Here is a 15623-nt window from a genome sequence, read left to right as displayed (position 1 = left end):
GTATATTGGTAAAGGTTCAATCAGGGTTTTGAAGAGTTGAAGTTCATAATTTTTATGAAGTCTAATTTATGAATTTTATCTTTTCCTAACCAAGATAACAAATATTTCCTATTTTCTTCTAGGTTTTTAAAGTAACATTTATTTATTTATTTATTATGATGGACAGGGAAGCCTGGCATGTAGCAGTCCATGTGGTCACAAAGAGTCGGACACAACTAACCAACTGAACTGATTTATTTATTTGGCTGTTTGGCTGAGCTGGGTGGTAGTTGCAGCATAAGAGATCATCAGTCTTCATTGCAGTACTTTGAGGTTTTTTTTTTTTTCAGTCATGGTATGTAGGATCTTTAGTTGTGGCATGTGGGATCTTAGTTCCTCAATCAGGGATCAAACTGAGGCCCCCTGCATTGGGAGCCTGGAGTCTTAGCCACTGGACCACCAGGGAAGTCCCTAGATTTCTTTTTTTTTTAATCTTGAAGTTTTACATCTAAGTCTCTGATCCATTTTGAGTTAATTTTTGTGCCGTTACCACATTTCCTTTATAAATGTAGTTATATAGAAAGCCTTAGTATCAAGTAGAGAGATTCCTTTCACTTTCTTCTTTCCTAAGTTGTTTAAGCTCTTTATGGCCCTGTGCCTTTTCATATAAAGTTCAGAAAGAACTTGCCTATGTCCACACACACAAAAAATCTTGTGTGGATTTTGATAGAAATGAAAGTATAGATCAACTTGGGATAGACACATAGATCAACAGAACAGAATAGAGAACCCAGAAATAGATCTACATAAACATGCCCAATTATTTTTTGACTAATATGCAAAACCAATTCAGAAGAACTATGCTGAGTGGAAAAGATCAATCTCAAACTTTTTTATACCATATCATTTCACTTATATGACATTCTAGAGGTCACAAAATTCTAGAGATAGAGAACAGATTAGTGGTTGCCAGGGCCTAAGGAGGTTGGAGACTGGGCCGTGGCTGTTACTATAGGTAGCATGCGGGACACTTGAGATGCAGCTGTTCTGTATCTTGACTACCATGGTGGTCAAACAAATCTGCACATGGTATAAAACTGCACAGAACTAAAGAGAAACACACAGAAGAATATATAAAACTGGAAAAAGCTGAGTAAGGTCAATGAATTGTATGAAATTCCTGGTTGTAGTAGTATGCAATAGTTATGTAAGATATTACCATTTTGGGAGGCTTGATCAATGGACATAGAATCTCTCTGCTTTATTTTTACAACTGTATGCGAATTGACAGTCATCTCAAACTAAATGCTTTTTAAAAAGATGGAAGAGAAATGATTTAGTCTTTGTTTCTTTAGTTCCTAGTTAAAAAAAATATTGTATGCTTTCAAATAGTACTGTCTTTTAAAAAGCTTAGTGGTATTATGCATGCAAATCCTCACTATAAAATAAAACATATAGCCAAATAATCTACATGGTCAACTTTTATTACAAATTAGCTGCTACATAGAAATAAAAATGTGGGATTTTTTAGATTGTGTTTTAGTGATGGATAAGACAGTATACTACTGAGGAATTCCAAAATGCTAAAGTATGATAAGTTTGCCTGATAAATTATAACACGTCTTTTTGAACAATCATTGAGACAACACATCAACTATACATTGTAAGAGATCAGATACCATTATTTTCCTAATTTGTATGTGCTTTTTACTTTTAATATAAGAATAGTTCTATCAAAGAAAAGAGGAAATGTCACCACCATTCCACCCCAACACACATACGAACAATATCAGTTCAGTTCAGTTCAGTCACTCAGTCGTGTCCGACTCTCCGCGACCCCACGAATCACAGCACGCCAGGCCTCCCTGTCCATCACCAACTCCCGGAGTTCACTCAAACTCATGTCCACAGAGTCGGTGATGCCATCCAGCCATCTCATTCTCCGTCGTCCCCTTCTCCTCCCGCCCCCAACATTTCCCAGGATCAGAGTCTTTTCCAGTGAGTCAATTCGTCGCATGAGGTGGCCAAAGTATTGCAGTTTCAGCTTTAGTATCAGTCCCTCCAATGAACACCCAGGACTGATCTCCTTTAGAATGGACTGGTTGGATCTCCTTGCAGTATAAGGGACTCTCAAGGGTCTTCTCCAACACCAATATAAATGACCTTAAAAATCTATGGAGGAGGGAAACTCAACCTAATGCAATCTTAAAAATAACAGAATGATTTCTGTTTGTTTCCAAGGCAAACCATTCAATATTACAGTAATCCAAGTCTATGCCCCAACCAGTAATGCTGAAGAAGCTGAAGTTGAACAGTTCTATGAAGACCTACAAGACCTTTTAGAACTAACACCCAAAAAAGACGTCCTTTTCATTATAGGGGACTGGAATGCAAAAGTAGGAAGTCAAGAAACACCTGGAGTAACAGGCAAATTTGGCCTTAGAGTACGAAATGAAGCAGGGCAAAGGCTAATAGAGTTTTGCCGAGAGAACGCACTGGTCATAGCAAACACCCTCTTCCAACAACACAGGAGAAGACTCTACACGTGGACATCACCAGATGGTCAATACTGAAATCAGATTGATTATATTCTTTGCAGCCAAAGATGGAGAAGCTCTATACAGTTAGCAAAAACAAGACCAGGAGCTGACTGTGTCTCAGATCATGAACTCCTTATTGCAAAATTCAGACTGAAATTGAAGAAAGTAGGGAAAACCACTAGACCATTCAGAAATGACCTAAATCAAATCCCTTATGATTATACAGTGGGGGTAAGAAATAGATTTAAGGGTCTAGATCTGATAGATAGAGTGCCTGATGAACTCTGGACGGAGGTTCGTGACATTATATAGGAGACAGGGACCAAGACCATCCCCATGGAAAAGAAATGCAAAAAAGCAAAATGGCTGTCTGAGGAGGACTTACAAATAGCTGTGAAAAGAAGAGAAGCGAAAAGTAAAGGAGCAAAGGAAAGATATACGCATCTGAATGCAGAGTTCCAAAGAATAGCAAGGAGAGATAAGAAAGCCTTCCTCAGCGATCAATGCAAAGAAATAGAGGAAAACAACAGAATAGGAAAAGCAAGAGATCGTTTCAAGAAAATTAGAGATATCAAGGGAACATTCCATGCAAAGATGGGCTCGATAAAGGACAGAAATGGTATGGACCTAACAGAAGCAGAAGATATTAAGAAGAGGTGGCAAGAATACACAGAAGAACTGTACAAAAAAGATCTTCATGACAAAGATAATCACGATGGCGTGATCACTCACCTGGAACCAGACATCTTGGAATGTGAAGTCAAGTGGGCCTTAGAGAGCATCATGAGGAACAAAGCTAGTGGAGGTGATGGAATTCCAATTGAGCTATTTAAAATCCTGAAAGATGATGCTGTGAAAGTGCTGCACTCAATATGCCAGCAAATATGGAAAACTCAGCAGTGGCCACAGGACTGGAAAAGGTCAGTCTTCATTCCAATCCCAAAGAAAGGCAATGCCAAAGAATGCTCAAACAACCACACAATTGCACTCATCTCACACACTAGTAAAGTCATGCTCAAAATTCTCCAAGCTAGGCTTCAGCAATATGTGAATCGTTAACTTCCTGATGTTCAAGCAAGTTTTAGAAAAGGCAGAGGCACCAGGAATCAAATTGCCATGATCCGCTGGATCATGGAGAAAGCAAGAGATTTCCAGAAAAACATCTATTTCTGCTTCATTGACTATGCCAAGGCCTTTGACTGTGTGGAACACAATAAACTGTGGAAAATTCTGAAAGAGAAGGGAATACCAGACCACCTGAACTGCCTCTTGAGAAACCTGTATGCAGGGCAGGAAGCAACAGTTAGAACTGGACATGGAACAACAGCTTGGTTCCAAATAGGAAAAGGAGTATGTCAAGGTTGTATATTGTCACCTTGCTTATTTAACTTATATGCAGAGTACATCATGAGGAACGCTGGGCTGGAAAAAAGCACAAGCTGGAATCAAGATTGCCAGGAGAAATATCAATAACCTCAGATATGCAGATGACACCACCCTTATGGCAGAAAGTGAAGAGGAACTAAAAAGCCTCTTGATGAAAGTGAAAGAGGAGAGTGAAAAGGTTGGTTTGAAGCTCAACATTCAGAAAACGAAGATCATGGCATCTGGTCCCATCACTTCATGGGAAATAGATGGGGAAACAGTGGAAACCGTGTCATACTTTATTTTTTTGGGCTCCAAAATCACTGCGGATGCTGATTGCAGCCGTGAAATTAAAAGACGCTTACTCCTTGGAAGGAAAGTTATGACCAGCCTCGATAGCATATTAAAAAGCAGAGACATTACTTTGCCAACCAAGGTCCGTCTAGTCAAGGCTATGGTTTTTCCCGTGGTCATGTATGGATGTGAGAGGTGGACTGTGAAGAAAGCTGAGCGCCGAAGAATTGATGCTTTTGAACTGTGGTGCTGGAGAAGACTCTTGAGAGTCCCTTGGACTGCAAGGAGATCCAACCAGTCCATTCTAAAGGAGATCAATCCTGGGTGTTCATTGGAAGGACTTTATGTTAAAGCTGAAAATCCAATACTTTGGCCACCTCATGCGACGAGTTGACTCACTGGAAAAGACTCTGATGCTGGGAGCGATTGGGGGTAGGAGGAGACGGGGACGACAGAGAATGAGGTGGCTGGATGGCATCACCGACTCTGTGGACATGAGTTTGAGTGAACTCCGGGAGTTGGTGATGGACAGGGAGGCCTGGCGTGCTGTGGTTCATGGGGTCGCTAAGAGTCGGACGCGACTGAGCAACTGAACTGAACTGAACTGAACTTAGAGTGAAATATCCTCTGAGGCAAATCAATTTTTTATAAGAATATGTCAGTAAATACTGGCTTCCTTAGAGCTAAAATGTCTGAAAATAACTGTCATATCTAAACAGGCAAATGGAATGAAGTGAAAATTATAGCCTCAAGGACGGTTTGCTGTAGAAATCAGACATATCTGTACTAAGAGATTAAATGGTTCCAGATGAAGCTCTTATCTGAGCTGTGAGCTCCTTCAGGTGAGGGTTTTACATGGCTGCCTGGCAAAGCCTGTAGCACTTTCATTTTTAGTGTTAAAGGCTGGCAAAGTAAACAACATTTGGGGATGCTAATTAATATCTTTGTTGTTGGTGTTCAGTCACTAAGTTGTGTCTCACTTTTTGTGACCCCGTAAACTGTAGCACCTATGCAGAGTACATCATGAGGAGCGCTGGGCTGGAAGAAGCACAAGCTGGAATCAAGATTGCTGGGAGAAATATCAATAACCTCAGATATGCAGATGACACCACCCTATGGCAGAAAGTGAAGAGGAACTCAAAAGCCTCTTGATGATAGTGAAAGAGGAGAGTGAAAAGGTTGGCTTGAAGCTCAACATTCAGAAAACAAAGGTCATGGCATCTGGTCCCATCACTTCATGGGAAATGGATGGAAAAACAGTGGAAACAGTGTCAGACTTTATTTTTTTGGGCTCCAAAATCACTGCGGATGCTGATTGCAGCCATGAAATTAAAAGACGCTTACTCCGTGGAAGGAAAGTTATGACCAACCTTGATAGTATATTAAAAAGCAGAGACATTACTTTGCCAACAAAGGTCCGTCTAGTCAAGGCTATGATTTTTCCAGTGGTCATGGATGGATGTGAGAGTTGGACTGTGAAGAAGGCTGATCGCCGAAGAATTGATTCTTTTGAACTGTGGTGCTGGAGAAGACTCTTGAGAGTCCCTTGGACTGCAAGGAGATCCAACCAGTCCATTCTAAAGGAGATCAATCCTGGGTGTTCATTGGAAGGACTGATGCTAAAGCTGAAACTGCAATACTTTGGCCACCTCATGCGAAGAGCTGACTCACTGGAAAAGACTCTGATGCTGGGAAAGGTTGGGGGCGGGAGGAGAAGGGGACGACAGAGAATGAGATGGCTGGATGGCATCACCGACTCTGTGGACATGAGTTTGAGTGAACTCCGGGAGTTGGTGATGGACAGGGAGGCCTGGCGTGCTGTGATTCATGGGGTCGTGGTGAGTCGGACACGACTGAGCGACTGAACTGAACTGAACTGAACTGAAACTGTAGCACACCAGACTTCTCTGTCTATGGGGTTCACCAGATAAGAATACTGGTGTGGGTTGCCATTTTCTTCTCTAGGGGATCTTTCTGACCAGGAACTGAACCCATGTCTCCTGCATTGGCAGGCAGATTCTTTACCAATGAGCCACCAGGAAAGCCCCAAATTAATATTCTACCTCCTTTTAAAAGAACTTCATTTAACACAGGACTAAATTCATACAAATACATTTTGTATTCTCCTCATTGAAGGTCATCTGGAAAGAGAAGCAAGGGACCTCAGTTGTGAGAGGGTGGTCACTAGGAGAGTGGCTGAATGTTCCTTCTCTTTATATTTAATTTTACTTTTTATTAGATTTAGTCGTTACTTTTCCATTTGCCTAGCCCACCCAGCTCCTGGAAGACGTAGTAGGAGTGCTTAAAGTGGTCCCACAATATGTTCTATAGGGACAGAATGTTTTTCTAATAAAAGTTTATGTCTGCAAACAGAAAAATGTAATAAATATATCTTATCACATACATCGGTTACAATGGTGAAAGTCTGGATGAAAGAAAGTAAAGAATATTTTTAGTTTACCTTTAGAAAAAACTTTCATTGCAGTATAGTTGATTTAGGAAGGGAGTACTTTTAAAAGTGGCTTCCCTGGTGGCACTAATAGTAAAGAATCTGTCTGCCAATGCAGGAAACAAGAGACTCAGGTTCCATCCCTGGGTCAGAAATATCCCCTAGAGGCATAAATGGCAACCGACTCCAGTATTCTTGCCTGGAAAATTCCCATGGACAGAGGAGCCTGGCGGACTCAGATCATGGATTCGCAAAAGAGTGGGACATGACTTAGCAACTAAATAACAACGACAAATTTTTAAATAGCTTGAACATTAGGATAAATGTAGGTGTAGCTAATGGAAACCTAGCACATGCACCTAGACCCTAGACCCTGATGCTGGGAAAGATTGAAGGCAGGAAGAGAAGGGGTTGACAGAGGATGAGATGGTTGGATGGCATCACCAACTCGATAGACATGAGTCTGAGTAAACTCTGGAGTTGGTGATGCACATAGAGGCCTGGCGTGCTGCAGTCCATGGGGTTGCAAAGAGTCACACACGACTGAGCGACTAAACTGACTGACTGAACACATGTACAAAAGATGTTATTTTAAAACATTTTATTTTTCTATGTATCTTGGCAAGTCATTACTAGATACACAGAGTTAGGGGGGATATTTTCTCATTATGGAGAAAATATAAGATTAGATTTGGATCATTTATTACTTTGCAATTAAAAGGGAAATATTTTACTCTTTATTAAAAATTCTATTTGCTATAGACAGCATCATTGAATAAGAATTAAAAATATGTTTTGTGGATGGTGTACACTGCTTCTTCAACTCCCTTCTATGATTGCATCACAGATCTCCAGTCTAGGAGTACAACACAAGTGAGTGATGAGTGGTCCTTCTCTGGGGATGATTATCACACAGACTCTCGCTCTCTCTTGGTTTGGATACATGAGGTCGTATTTGTGGTAAAACGACTCTCAAACTTGCCTCTCTGCCTAGCACTCACTCATCATTTTTCCTGAAGAAAAATAATATTCTCTGTCTTTAGTCCACAGTGGTGCCTGCCTTCACTCTTCAGTGAATCTGTTCTTAAGGTTACTTCCTAATGGTCAAAGTCAATGACTTCAGTCTAATCTTGACTTCTTGTCTATTCTAATGCATTTGATACTTAATATCCATTTTGTGGGTACATGCTTGTTAGGGGAGTAGTTTGCATGAAGTTTTCTAAAAGCGAGATATAAACAAATGTGTAAAATCAATTTTATTTAGTTATAAGAAAGATAAAATCTTGAGTTTTCCCCACATATCAAATATATAAAACATGTCTCACCCAACTCTCCTCTTGCAATCAATCCTTTCATAGTATTTTTCCTATGATATAGACCAAATTAGGTTATTTCATTCTTTAATACAAAAATGGATTAGCAATAAACTATAAGAAAAAGGTTTCACAGAGTAGCACTTGATGATTTGCTGCATTTGGCATTTACCTATCTTCCTAGACTTATTGCCCATCCGTTATGCCCTGTGGCCTGAGGGGCCCTTTTGCTTTTTCCCAAACACATAAAGTATGTCATTCATTCCTCCCTACCTTGCCTGTGCTATCTGGATTTTGTTTTTAGGCCACACTCTTTTTCTTACAGCCCAGAATCCTACTCACTTCTCAAAATTCAATATAATATCAGTTCCTTCATGTCCTTCTGATCTTTATATTTAATTATACTCTTCTCCATGAATCCATGGCTTTGCTGGGTGAGATTACCCAAAAGTATTGACGTTCATTGTATTTCAGTTTGTTTATTAAACATATTAGGGTATGAGAAACACCTGGGCCTGAGGGATTGGGTTGCTAAAAGAAAATAGCAAATTCTTCAAGCTAAATAACCCCAGATCAACGGATCATAATTTCTGTGGATGATGTCCAGAATTATGTTTTTTTCCCTCATCGAGTGTCGACATTATTTGGTCCTGATATTTTACTATTGGTACTGCATAAAAGAACATAAATAAAAGAATTAAAAACCTCCCTGCTTGATCCTAAGATTTCATCAGTATTCTCCTTTATTTCTGGAATATTTGAATTGTTCACAAGCATATTTAAGTATTATATGTCTACAATATGATTGATATATTTTACATTCTGTGCTCGGTATTTTCCATGCTGCTGCAGTGTTTTTCCCTCTGATTCTCCCTTCTAATTTCTCACTCCCTCAATCATTATACATCATACTTAAGACTACTGTCTTAGAGGATAGCACAGAGAATTTCCATATGTTCTAAACTCAGTTTTCCCTATTATTAATATTTTATATTAGTATGGTACACTTGTTAAATTACTGAATCAATACTGGTGCATTATTGTGAACTAATTCATATTTCCTTAGTTTTTACCTATTGTCCTTTCCTGTTCCAGAACCCCATTCACAATACCACAATGCATTTAGCCATCACACCTCCTTAACTTGGATGTGACAACTTTTCACACTTTGATTGTTTCTGATAACCTTGACAGTTGTAAAGAGTGTTGGTCATGTATTTTGTAAAAAGTCCCTCAAAATGACATTTATCTCCTGTTTTTCCCATGATTACATGAAAGTTGTGTATTTTGGAGAGAGACAACAGAAACCAGTGTCATTCTAATTATATATCAAGGGTATCTGTTATTAGTATGATTTTCACTTTTGACATTGACTTTAATCTCCTGACTGAGGTGTATTTGTCAGATTTTTCTTCCATAGAGTCACTCTTCCCCCACCCTCCATGTTGTACTCTTTGGAAGGAAGTTACTATGCACAGCCCATGCTTAAAGGAGTTGAGTGATATCCTCCAGCATCTTGAAGATGAAGTATCGGTTCAGTTCAGTTCAGTTCAGTTCAGTTCAGTTGCTCAGTTGTGTCCGACTCTGCGACCCCATGAATCACAGCACGCCAGGCCTCCCTGTCCATCACCAACTCCCAGAGTTCACTCAAACTCATGTCCATCGAGTCGGTGATGCCATCCAGCCATCTCATTCTCTGTCATCCCCTTCTCCTCTTGCCCCCAATCCCTCCCAGCATCAGACTCTTTTCCAGTGAGTCAACTCGTCACATGAGGTGGCCAAAGTATTGGAGTTTCAGCTTCAGCATCAGTCCTTCCAATGAACACCCAGGACAGAGCTCCTTTAGAATGGACTGGTTGGATCTCCTTGCAGTCCAAGGGACTCTCAAGAGTCTTCTCCAACACCACAGTTCAAAAGCATCAATTCTTCGGCGATCAGCTTTCTTCACAGTCCAACTCTCACATCCATACATGACCACTGGAAAAACCATAGCCTTGACTAGACGGACCTTGGTACAGCTATGTAAATTATTAGGAATTCTTTATGAGAGAGCTGTCTCCTTTTTCCCATTTCTTTATTCATTTTTATATCAAGATGGACTCATGAGATATACCTTATACTTTGGGTTATCATTCAAAACAAGTTCATTTGTTTTGTTGCTCAGATTGTTTCAGCTTTGGTTACTGCGAGCCCTCACATTTGTTTCCTTTAACATACCCCCTGATCTTTTTTTCTTGAGGTGAGGGGGGCATTTGCTTCCTTTTTGGCACTATGAGATGCTTCAGGTTCACCTAGTGAGTTTCTTGTCCCAATCTCATAATTAGCTTTTTCTCTAAGGAGCTTCGGTTATTGGAGAATAGTTTTAGAAACCCAGATCTAGGTCTAGGTGTGCTTGTTGGAGGGAAAGAACAGAATCATTGCTTCTAAGCCCTCTTAGCTGACAGCGCAGGGAAATATAAATATGTACACCAGCACCTATATATGCACACATCTATTTTTATACGCAACCCTGTTTCTCTATATTAACCTAAATGTGAGTTCATACTGATACCTCCAGTTCTAATCCTTTACCATATGCATCATTCTAGACTCTCCCTTTGTCTATAATCTCTCACTTCCAAGTGTTTTTGAATCATTCGTTTAAATGTAACATCATAATCTTTATGCATCTTTCTTTTTGCCTTTAAAATATTTCTTAGAACTAATTTCAGCTCAACTGAAAGTTTTAAATCTTATTTTGATTGATACAATCTATTACATACTCCAATCCAAGAAAGTGAAAGTCGCTCAGTCGTGTCAGACTCTTTGTGACCCCATAGACTATACAGTCCATGGAATTCTCCTGGCCAGAATACTGGAGTGGGTAGCTTTTCCCTTCTCCAGGAGGGAGATGGGAACACAAAAGATCTGTTTAATAATGAGTGATTCATGGCATATGTTACTGGAAAATATATTAATAGAAGTAGTATCAACTACAGAGTTAGTTTTATTCAATAGTTTAGCATCAAAAAGAAACTGGTTTGTGTTTGTCTACACTTGTCTTCCATTGTTTCTAATTATTCTAAAGATGGCTTTCTTTCATGTTTCCAGTAAGGCCTTCAATTACTTCTGAGACTACATAATGCATTATCCACATCCAAAGAGAGTTTGTCAGAAGCATATGCTAAAAAGAGGCAGAAAATTTCTTTCCCAGAAGACCCTGGGAAAGCTTGATTATTCTCCATGCTTTGAATCAGTAATATCCTTGTACTAATTATTGTGCTCAGGTGATGATATTGCACTGATTAGTTGAGGTTACACTAATACTGTACATACTAGCCACATGTTCAGTTCAGTTCAGTTCAGTCGCTCAGTCATGTCCGACTCTCCACGACCCCATGAATCACAGCATGCCAGGCCTCCCTGTCCATCACCAACTCCCAGAGTTCACTCAAACTCATGTCCACAGAGTCGGTGATGCCATCCAGCCATCTCATTCTCGGTCGTCCCCTTCTCCTCCCGCCCCCAACCTTTCCCAGCATCAGAGTCTTTTCCAGTGAGTCAACTCGTCGCATGAGGTGGCCAAAGTATTGCAGTTTCAGCTTTAGCGTCAGTCCTTCCAATGAACACCCAGGATCGATCTCCCTTAGAATGGACTGGTTGGATCTCCTTGCAGTCCAAGGGACTCTCAAGAGTCTTCTCCAGCACCACAGTTCAAAAGCATCAATTCTTTGGCGATCATCTTTCTTCACAGTCCAACTCTCACATCCATACTTGACCACGGGAAAAACCATAGCCTTGACTAGACGGACCTTTGTTGGCAAAGTAATGTCTCTGCTTTTTAGTATATTATCAAGGTTGGTCATAACTTTCCTTCCAAGGAGTAAGCGTCTTTTAATTTCCTGGCTGCAATCAGCATCTGCAGTGATTTTGGAGCCCAAAAAAATAAAGTCTGACACTGTTTCCACTGTTTTTCCATCTATTTCCCATGAAGTGATGGTGACTAAAGTTAAATTGTTTTCTTAGTTACACTGGCCACATTTTGAGTACTCAGTAGCTTCTTGATTGTTGGCTACTATATTGCACATTTCCATCACTGCAGAAAACTCTATTTTATAGCACTAATATGACCTCAGTTATGTAGCTCATGCTTAAAACTAAGGTAGAATTTGCTGTCACCATTTTTCAAAGAGTATGGACTATTGGCATGGGTTGAAGGGGGTATATAAAGAAAAAATTGCCAAATAAAAATAAAGTGTCTAGGACTATGGAAATGAATATTAAGTAGGCAATTACAAGTTTCATTACAAGAATGCAATAGTCTTTTAATTGTTATTCTACAGTTATGCATCCATTTAACCTCTATTCCTGAGTACGCCATGTTGTAATCCATAGTCTCATACACATACCCTTACATTCTTGAGTTGTTTTTCCCTAGGGAATGGACTCCTTAGAGTAAAATGTGGGGCAAAGTATACACAACATTTTCATCTCAATAGATATTGTGCTGTTACTCTCTAAAGAGGCTGTAATTCTCACTGCGATGAGTAATACACAAGAAGGGCTCCTTTCCTATACTGCTGACAGCAATGAGGAAGTTTGGAGTAGTAGTTAAAGCCACAGTCTGGAGCCAGTCTGCTTGGGTTCAAATTCTCAGTTCAGTTCAGTCGCTCAGTCGTGTCCGACTCTCCGCGACCCCATGAATCACAGCACGCCAGGCCTCCCTGTCCATCACCAACTCCCGGAGTACACTCAAACTCATGTCCACAGAGTCGGTGATGCCATCCAGCCATCTCATTCTCCGTCGTCCCCTTCTCCTCCCGCCCCCAACCTTTCCCAGCATCAGAGTCTTTTCCAGTGAGTCAACTCGTCTCATGAGGTGGCCAAAGTATTGGAGTTTCAGCTTTAGCATCAGTCCCTCCAATGAACATCCAGGATTGATCTCCTTTAGAATGGACTGGTTGGATCTCCTTGCAGTATAAGGGACTCTCAAGAGTCTTCTCCAACACCACAGTTCAAAAGCATCAATTCTTCGGCGATCAGCTTTCTTCACAGTCCAACTCTCACATCCATACATGACCACGGGAAAAACCATTGCCTTGACTAGACGGACCTTGGTCGGCAAAGTAATGTCTCTGCTTTTTAATATACTATCAAGGTTGGTCATAACTTTCCTTCCAAGGAGTAAGCGTCTTTTAATTTCATGGCTGCAATCAGCATCTGCAGTGATTTTGGAGCCCAAAAAAACAAAGTCTGACACTGTTTCCACTGTTTTTCCATCTATTTCCCATGAAGTGATGGGACCAGATGCCATGATCTTTGTTTTCTGAATGTTGAGCTTCAAGCCAACCTTTTCACTCTCCTCTTTCACTTTCATCAAGAGGCTTTTTAGTTCCTCTTCACTTTCTGCCATAAGGGTAGTGTCATCTGCATATCTGAGGTGATTGATATTTCTCCCAGCAATCTTGATTCCAGCTTGTGCTTCTTCCAGCCCAGCGTTCCTCATGATGTACTCTGCATATAAGTTAAATAAGCAAGGTGACAATATACAACCTTGACGCACTCCTTTTCCTATTTGGAACCAGTCTGTTGTTCCATGACCGGTTCTAACTGTTGCTTCCTGACCTGCATACAGGTTTCTCAAGAGGCAGGTCAGGTTGTCTGGGATTCCCATCTCTTTCAGAATGTTCCACAGTTTATTGTGATCCACACAGTCAAAGGCTTTGGCATAGTCAATGAAGCAGAAATAGATGTTTTTCTGAAACTCTCTTGCTTTCTCCATGATCCAGCGGATGTTGGCAATTTGATCTCTGGTGCCTCTGCCTTTTCTAAAACCTGCTTGAACATCTGGGAGTTCACGGTTTACATACTGCTGAAGCCTGGCTTGGAGAATTTTGAGCATGACTTTACTAGCGTGTGAGATGAGTGCAATTGTGCGGTAGTTTGAGCATTCTTTGGCATTGCCTTTCTTTGGGATTGGAATGAAGACTGACCTCTTCCAGTCCTGTGGCCACTGCTGAGTTTTCCAAATCTGCTGGCATATTGAGTGCAGCACTTTCACAGCATCATCTTTCAAGACTTGAAATAGCTCAACTGGAATTCCATCACCACCACTAGCTTTGTTCGTAGTGATGCTTTCTAAGGCCCACTTGACTTCACATTCCAAGATGTCTGGCTCTAGGTCAGTGATCACATTATCGTGACTATCTTGGTCGTGAAGATCTTTTTTGTACAGTTCTTCTGTGTATTCCTGCCACCTCTTCTTAATATCTTCTGCTTCTGTTAGGTCCATACCATTTCTGTCCTTTATCGAGCCCATCTTTGCATGAAAAGTTCCCTTGGAATCTCTAATTTTCTTGAAGAGGTCTCTTGTTTTTCCTATTCTGTTGTTTTCCTCTATTTCTTTGCATTGATCACTGAGGAAGGCTTTCTTATCTCTCCTTGCTATTCTTTGGAACTCTGCATTCAGATGCTTATATCTTTCCTTTTCTCCTTTGCTTTTCGCCTCTCTTCTTTTTACAGCTATTTGTAAGGCCTCCTCAGACAGCCATTTCGCTCTTTTGCATTTCTTTTCCATGGGGATGGTCTTGGTCCCTGTCTCCTGTACAATGTCACGAACCTCCGTCCAGAGTTCATCAGGCACTCTATCAATCAGATCTAGTCCCTTAAATCTATTTCTCACTTCCACTGCATAATCATAAGGGATTTGATTGAGGTCATATCTGAATGGTCTAGTGGTTTTCCCTACTTTCTTCAATTTAAGTCTGAACTTCGCAATAAGGAGTTCATGATCTGAGCCACAGTCAGCTCCTGGTCTTGTTTTCGCTAACTGTATACAGCTTCTCCATCTTTGGTTGCAAAGAATATAATCAATCTGATTTCGGTGTTGACCATCTGGTGATGTCCATGTGTAGAGTCTTCTCTTGGGTTCAAATTCTAGCTTTGCAATTTTTTAATTCTATGACTGAACAAATTACTAAAACTCCATGTTCCTCAGCTTAACCAGGTGTAAAATGGGAATAATTATAATAGTACCTAAGGACCATCTAGTCAAGGCTATGGTTTTTCCAGTGGTCATGTATGGATGTGAGAGTTGGACTGTGAAGAAAGCTGATCGCCGAAGAATTGATGCTTTTGAACTGTAGTATTGGAGAAGACTCTTGAGAGTCCCTTGGACTGCAAGGAGATCCAACCAGGAGTTCAATCCTGAGTGTTCATTGGAAGGACTGATGCTGAAGCTGAAACTCCAATACTTTGGCCACCTCATGTGATGAGTTGACTCACTGGAAAAGACTCTGATGCTGGGAGGGATTGGGGGCAAGAGGAGAAGGGGATGACAGAGAATGAGATGGCTGGATGGCATCACCGACTCGATGGACATGAGTTTGAGTGAACTCTGGGAGTTGGTGATGGACAGGGAGGCCTGGCGTGCTATGATTCATGGGGTCGCAAAGAGTCGGACACGACTGAGCAACTGAACTGAACTGAACTGAAGTCATGTATTTGCTTTGAAGAATAAGCGAGTTAATATATATGGAGCATGAAAATAGTGCTTAGTACATCATCAGTGCTTGATAAATGTCAGCAATTAATAAGGGAAGTGAGTATGATCACCCCTTCTGACTTCATATGTGAAAAGTATGATCTAATTTTTAATTTAATGTATAGTTCATTATTACTAGGTTTAACATATTTCCATATGGT

This window comes from Moschus berezovskii, chromosome 5 (genome assembly GCF_049115385.1).
Source record: "Moschus berezovskii isolate FMDL1 chromosome 5, NW_MosBer_1.0, whole genome shotgun sequence".
NCBI classification, from domain to species: domain Eukaryota; kingdom Metazoa; phylum Chordata; class Mammalia; order Artiodactyla; family Moschidae; genus Moschus; species Moschus berezovskii.
This window is presented reverse-complemented; position numbering follows the sequence as displayed.